Consider the following 8,138-nt stretch of genomic DNA (forward strand, 5'->3'; position numbering starts at 1 on the left):
GAAGGTGGAGGCATATCGATGATTGCCTGAACCTTACATGGGTCGAGTTGAATTCCATCCTTAGAAACCACGAAGCCAAGTAAACGACCAGAACCGACACAAAACACACACTTGTGTGGGTTGAGTCATATCTTGTAGTGTTGGCAATGTAGAAATATAGCTCTCAAATGTTGTGGATGATCAGTCCGCTTCGCAAATGAGCAGGAAGATCGTTGAGATATGGTTGAACGATGTTCTTGATGTCATGGAAGGCATAATTCATAGCCCTCTAAAAGGTTGCCCCTGTGTTCTTTAAACCGAAAGGTAATTTGCGGTACACGAATGTGCCCCACGAACATATAAATGCAGTCTTTGACTGGTCCTGTGGGCGGATATTTATTTGATTATACCCAGAAAATCCATCCATAAATGAAAAGATTTCGCATCCGGCACATTCATCAATTCTCTGGTCGATGAAGGGTGTAGGGTAGTTATCCTTTGGACAAGCTTGATTTACATCCCTCTAACCAACACACACTCTAATCGTTCCTTGCTTTTTCATCACAGGAACAATATTCAATACCCAATTAGTTAGACAAACCAGGTAAATGAAACCAGCATGTAAAGTTTTTCAACTTCTGCCTTGATGGCAGCGGCTTTCTTCAGGTGCTCCTGCCGAAGTTGTTGTCGTACCGGTTTGACATCTTGATTTCATGTTCAACTATGCTCGAGTCGATGCCTGACATTTCTTCATATGACCATGCAAAGACATCTCTGAATTCGTGAAAGAGAGTGCAATATATTTCCAGTTCTGAAGAAGAACAAGATTTGCCGACATGAGTATTCTCTACAACATTAGGTTTGATCGAGATATTTATGGCGATATTTTCTTCAATATTGGACAGATTTCGCTTAGAATCCACTGTATTTACAGTATTTTATAGAAAATCAAAAACTGAAGGATGATCAAGGTCGCTGGAATAATCTTCGTTATAATCTGAAAGATGGGAACAATGGTGGTAATCTTCCCATGGTTCCTCTCCTATCATCATCAACTGAATAATTCCTTCGTCTATAGAATGTACATGTGACCAAGGATCTGAAGAGGTGCCATATTCCTTTGACCTATCTACCCAAACACTCGATGAGCGTTGATTTGGGTTTTCCGCCCAAGCCAGGAAAATTGATTGCTACAAAATCTCTATTGGGCTTAGAGGCAATAACTGTTGATGATCCATGCTAACAAAATGTTTGAAAATCTTCTGAATGGAAAATATCATATTACAGGTTCCTACTGTTGCCACTCCTGCCAGATTATTTGGAGGCGGTAGGGAAAAAGTAACCATTAAGGCAGGGTCTTTTAGTAGGCCTACTCCGACATTTTGAAGCGAATGAGAGCTTCCATGGATCATTGGAATGCTTCCTATAACTTGTGAACTGTTGGGGAGAAAGGTTTGTTGATCAACAATTGTAATCCCTCCTTGAAAAGGAAATGCAATCTTTCTAAAGTAAGTTGATACAACAGCAGCCATAACATAAATCCAGGCCCTTCCTAGTAGGATATTATAATCGAGGTTTCCATCGATAACTTCGACGTCAATTTCTATTGTCTTTCCCCCCAGTTCAACTTGTAAGTTACTTAAAATCCCGTACGGGGTGTGTTTAGTCAATTTAGTGTTATCTAAATTGCTAGTATTTATTGTCAACCCGGGGCTCGTAAGCTGATGAAGTGAAGGTGTACTATATGTACTTAAGTATCCTCTTAGAGTTTTTCTTATCGTTGGGGGTGTTGTTGCGGTTTAATTATGTTCCTAAATGGAATGTGAATTTATAAACAAGTGAGTGATGGTGTGTGTGTAGAGTGAATTCTAAATGAGTGGAAGTGTGTGTTGAGTGATTTCTAACTATTTGCTTGAAAGGAAATGCTTGGAATGAATAAATGAAATTGAAATGACTTGAAATAAACTTGAAAGCAAATGACCACTACCAATGGCACTAGACACCGTTCAAGTTGCTGCTAATAAAAGGAAAAAGAGTCACTTTTAAAACCCAAGAATGAAGATTATCTCTCTCTAACTCAATGCCTCAAAGCACATGTACTGTGTAAAGCACGGAAAGAAAGTAGCTTAAGTGGAATTATAAAAGTGAGAAAAATATGCTTGAAAGACTAATGATAATAATTTGCTATTTCTAATACTCTACTTCAGCCATATGTACTATGGGAAGTATGATTAGAAAGTAGTGAGGAAATAGTCTAGGAAACACTTTAAAATCAAAACTTTTACTTTAAAGACTAGTGGTAATGATTTACTCTTTCTAACTCAATACTTCAAAGCACATGTACTGTGTAAAGTAAGGAAAGAAAGTAGCTTAAGAACAGTCCAAAAAGCACCCAAACAAGCTGCAAGTTAGTGATATTTTGATCTTAAAAGATAGTAGTTTATGATGAAGATCATTCATGTATGTTAACAGCTCTTTGAGAAATAAGATTAAAAACTAACTATAAAGACAAAGGCAGCACTTGAATTGTCAACTTCAAATACCATTAGCTGTAAAGCAAACACAACACATATAAAAATAAATCCCGGGCTAAAAGAAACCTGCAAAGAAATAACACTGATCAGCTGAAAATAAAGGAAAACAAGTAAATAAAACTATACATGCTTAAGAAAACAAATGAGAAAATAATGAAATGCTGCACATGAAATACTTTACAAAGGCTGAGATGAGCAGGGGCCCTCTGTTCATTCAGCCACAAGAGAACTCAAAGATCTGGAAACTTCAAAACAGTGCTATATTGATTTCTCCATTTGCAAAAAGTTTACAAAACAGAGTGCTGGAATAGCACTAGAAAACAGAGTTCACAAACGCTTCTAAATTCAACACGAGTGCAGCAAAATACAACTAATCAAAAGTTCTTTGAGCGTACGCAGACGCATCAATTTATAGGAGCTTCTAAGTTATCCTACGCGTACAACTAGTTAACAGAAAAACAATAAAACAGTATGCGTATTAATGGTCCTTGGACACATCACGGTTGCGTGGACGAGTTCAGTGGTTCTTGTCGACATGGATAATAAATCCCCTGTTGGATTGCGTCCTCTGCCACCCGTAGATCATAGACAGATCACCGTTTAAGGTGCCGTGACCAAACAGCTCTCAAACACCGTTTAAACCACCTTGAGTTGACCGTGGCTAAACCAGCTTTGACCATGGGTGAAAGTGACGTGGATGGCTGGAACAAAGGGACAGGAACCTCGAGCACACTGATACCTGAGTGCCCATGTGGCCCGTCTAGCAAACTGACAAGTGGATCATAGTGTTTAACAAAAAGGCTGCAGGATCTTCAGATAGCTGTGGGATCATCAGATAGCTGCGGGATTCCTGCAAGTAAGTCAAAAACTAAACAAATAGTCATCCATTAGCAAAACTTGCTTGATCATGCTTATTGACACTGAATGTAATGATCTGAGAGGTTTTATGGTGAAAATGAGGCAAAAGTGAAGGAAAGATAAGGAAAAGTGGAGGAAAATGGTAGACAAATGGGTGTAAAATAGAGGTTCTACATACCCCCACTCCGAGGGTATTGCATGTCCTCATGCAATGAAAACACAATTCAGTCCATCTGCTGGGATGCCTCAGCTAGGACATCCAACCTCCTTCTCTTCCTTTGTGTAGAAACATTAACCTTTGGCCTTTTGAACATGCATCTGAATTTCAAATTAATTAAGGCTTTGTTCAGCCTTCTGCATCTCTTCTTGAGTCTGCTATGTTTCTTCTGCCACATGCTCATGTGAAGATAGGTATTATCTTGGATTGCCTTGGCAATATCAGCTTGCTGCTTCATTTCTCCATTTCTCTGTTTAATGTGACGGTTCAGCACTTCCAGTTCATAGATTTCTTGTCTAAGTAAATCTATTTGCTGCTCATGAGGTATGACATTACTTGGGCCAGCAGTGTTTTGCTCCAATGTCTCATAATAGTTGTACACCTCTTGTTGAACTGGGTCAACAATTGGTGACCTCCTTGGACTATATTCATGCTCAATTTCAGTTTCAAACTCCGGCTGAAATGGACTGTCTTCTCTTGGAGGAGTAGCTGCCTCACGTGATGATGGACTATCCTCAAGGTCTGCTTGTGTAGCACCCTTCTCAGGTGTGCTAAGATCAACGAAGAGTGTCCTCGTGGCTTTCCTTTTATTCTGCAATCTACTACTCCTTCTTACAGTGGCAGCACTATGTGTTTCTTTTTGTGCCTTTTCCTTTGGTTTTTGAGCTTTTACTTTCTCAGAGAGGGCAGTTTTCTCATGGAGTTTAGTTATCCTCTGTGCTAAAGGCTGGTTATCTCTTTCTTCACCACTAGAATGCTCTAGGGTCTGGTCAGTTTCTCGGACTATGGATTTCCCCTTATCTTGTTTTTGTTTCTTTTTGTCCTCTCTTTTCTTTTTGGCAGCTTCCTTAGCAAGTTCAGCGAGGGTTTCCGAGATGACCTCTTGAGCATTGTCTTTAGTGGGTTCAATCTCAGGTTCAGGATGATGGACTTCTATTTCTTCTACAGTTTGTCCTTCTAAGACATCAGTCTCAGAGATACTTTCCCTTCTCTTCCTTCTGCCCTTTCTAGGTATAGAAGACTCTCCAGGCTCTGCAAAATGATTCCTTACAAGGAATTTTTCCCATGTGTCTTGTTTTTCTTTTAACTGTTCTTCTATCAATAACTTTACAAGACCATGGTGACAGAGGTAAGCTTCTACATTTCGTGGATTTCGTTGAGCCATGGAACACATTTTCCTAAGGCTTTGAAATAGGAAATAAGGAAGGTTTATATCATGTTCTCCTTGAAACTGCAGCATAATTTTACCATGATAGACATACAACACTCCAAATCTCCCTTCACAAGTGAAAAACTTTTGTACTAATAACAATAGAATTTTCCATTCTTCTTTAACATGGGAAATTGGGATGCCTTTGGTAAAAACACTTGTGTCCATACCTGGGTTTTTAAAAATCCGCTTCCATTGTTGATCCTGGACTGCCCGGTTTTTGAACCAACGTTCACCGGTTTGTGGAAGAGAGGTAGCCCTTGCTATGCATCCTTCGCTGACTGTAACTGTTAAATCTCCCACCTTTGCCTGGCTGTCCTTATCCGTAAACGATCTTGCAAAGGCTTTGGTTACTTCCTTATGGTAGCCCTTAAACTTTCTGATACATTGTAACCAATTGGCTTTTTGTAGTGCCTCCTCAACCTGTGGATATGCCTCCAAGAATTTCGAACCTTCCGGTTCAGCCCTCAGAAGCTTTCCCATCGACTCTTCAGCTTTGTTTAAACACAAATTTGATGGTGACCTTACACAGTAACTCCGTAACTTCACACAGTAACTTCTCGGTCTCTGTTCAGACTCTGTGGAACAGAGGGTATACGGTGCATAAACAGTCTCAGACACCGGGAATTCACGGCTTGAATTTAGAGTTAAGCGGTGGAATTAGCGTGGTCACGGTAAAAACAGTGGCTAACAGTCGTAATACGACTGTATTACAGGTTTACGGCTATACGGCAGAGGGAAAACAGAGGATGGTTTACGGAGGTAATCGTAGTGAGTGAAAACGAAACAAGGGAGATAATGGCGAGGAATAGGGTGTTATGAACATAGAGGGTTTTGAAATGACGAACGGAACGGCTACATTCTCCAATTTCGGATGTGGAGTGACACATGGCTGCGGAACGAGAGCTGAGAGATGTAATGCGGTAGGTTACGTCATTAGGGTACAAGACCTTAATGACCGAAACAGCCACATGTAATTTCAAAAATCGTGGTTATTATGAGCTGGTAGACGTGGAGGATTCGGAGATTTGTAGTCGCATGGGAAAAAGAAAATGGGTAATCATTACGTTTAGTGGCCAACAAAACATAACCCAGAAAGTTCGCATAATGAAACAACCATAGGTTTAGAGTTTTGAACATACCTCGGATCACATTCAATTTGGCTTCTGATGATTTACTAACCTTTTGTTAACTTTATTGCTAGCACATGATCTTTTCTCCTTGTCTTTGATGATTTTGAACTGTAAATATTTTCTTCAGACAAACTGTGTTTCTTGTGCAGATACAGAAGGCTGCAGGAAAGCTAATCGGCTGCAGGATTGTCAAATGGCTGCAGAAACTGTAATGAAGTCTTCTAGCTGCATAAAATACTTTAGTTGCCTAAAAAAAACTTTATTAATGAAGTGAAATGGAATGAATGAATGAATGAATGAGTGAAAAGCAGTGAGGTGAAGTGAAGATGGTAAGATGAAAGAAAATGGTGAGATGAAATAAATGAAATGGAAATGAAAGAAAGAGAGAGAGATTTTTTTTTTTTTGGAAAACATGAGGTGTCAGGTGACCCTGATTTTCACCTTATGTTTTCTGCATGAGACTGCCAATCAGAGATTGGTTTTCAGGTTCATACATTTATTCATTTTTCTCTTTTTTTTTTTTTTTTTTTTTCTTCTTTTTTCTTTTTTTTTTTTATTGAAATTGAAATTGAAAGAAACAGAGATTAGGCTGATGGAGGAGAAGAATTCTTCTCCACCAGCCTCATTTCAGAATCGCCTTGGAATAACTTAACAAACTCCTCTCTTGAGAGTGGCTTGTGGTAGACTTTTAACCGGTGGCCATTCACAATAAAGGGAGTTTGAAGTTCATCAATAGTCTTCACTCTAACTGCTCCATTGTTAAAGACTTCATCAATCTCATATGGCCCAAGCCAATGAGTTTGAAATTTTCCTTTGAAGTCTTTAAATTTTGAATCAAACAATAGTGCCCAATCACCCTTTTGAAACTTCTTTTCTTTGATATGTCGATCATGCCATTTGCTTCTTTGGTGCTGAACTAGATCGGTTCTTAGAATTGCATCTTGTCTCATTTCATCTAGTTCATTTAACTGGTCCATTCTGTGCTTCTGGGCTTCTGTTAAGCTCATCCCCAATTGAACTGCTGTCTTGAAGGTCTTGATTTGGAACTCAATGGGGAACAGGACTTCCTTCCCATAAACAAGTTCATAGGGAGAATGTCCTGTAGTGTTCCTCCATGTAGTTCTATAGGCCCATAAGGCTTCAGGAAGCCTTTCTGCCCAATCTCTTCTATGAAGATGAACAGTCTTTGTGATGATGCTTTCAAGAACTTTATTTGTAGATTCTACTTGACCATTCGCTTGCGGATGGTATGGAGTAGATGTTCTATGCTTAATCTTATATTCCTCCATCAGCTTTTCCACCATCCTTGATGTAAACTGGCTTCCCTGATCTGTTACAATTTTTCTTGGGACACCAAAACGAGTGAAAATATCCTTGAAAAGAAATTGAACAACTGAATTTTCAGTAGCAGAAGTTAATGCTATAGCTTCTACCCACTTGGTAACATAATCAGTACAAACCAGTATATATCTATTTTGCTTGGATGGCGGATTAATTGGTCCAACAAAATCTAGAGCCCATTTCTCGAAAGGTTCGATACATACCTGTGGCTGTAGTGGCATTTCATTTGAAAGAGTTGGTCTCCCAGTTCTCTAACAACTGTCACACCTTTTAACATATTGCTTTGCATCCTTAAAGAGAGAAGGCCAATAATATCCTGATGAAAGGATTTTATAGGCAGTCCTCTTATCAGAAAAATGTCCGCCACAAGGTTCGTCATGACATGCTTTAAGGATGTCAGGCATCTCATCCTCTCGTACACATCTTCTGATCATCAAATCTGGCCCTGTTCTGAACAATTCATTAGAAATCCAAGAATAAAGTGAACTATCCTGAATGATTTTCCTTTTCTCATTAGGAAATAAATGTAAAGGTAATTTTCCAGTAACTAAATAATTAGCAATATCAGCATACCAAGGAGTCTTGGTAGTTACTGCAAACAAATACTCATCTGGAAATTTGTCCTCTACCGGAGAGTTCTCATTAGTGTTTTGGATTCTGGACAAGAAGTCAGCTACTGTGTTCTGCTTACCTGGTCGATCTAACACAGTTATGTTGAATTCTTGTAAAAGCAAAAGCCATCTTGTAACTCTACCATTAGTGACTGGTTTGTTCATGAGGTATCTAATGGCAGAGTGATCAGTGTGGACAAAGGTTTCATAGCCGGTTATATAGTGTCTAAACTTGTTTATAGCATGAACAACGGC

This window comes from Pinus tabuliformis, chromosome X (assembly GCF_031772625.1).
Source record: "Pinus tabuliformis cultivar Carrire ecotype Pingquan chromosome X, CPIR1, whole genome shotgun sequence".
Taxonomy (NCBI): domain Eukaryota; kingdom Viridiplantae; phylum Streptophyta; class Pinopsida; order Pinales; family Pinaceae; genus Pinus; species Pinus tabuliformis.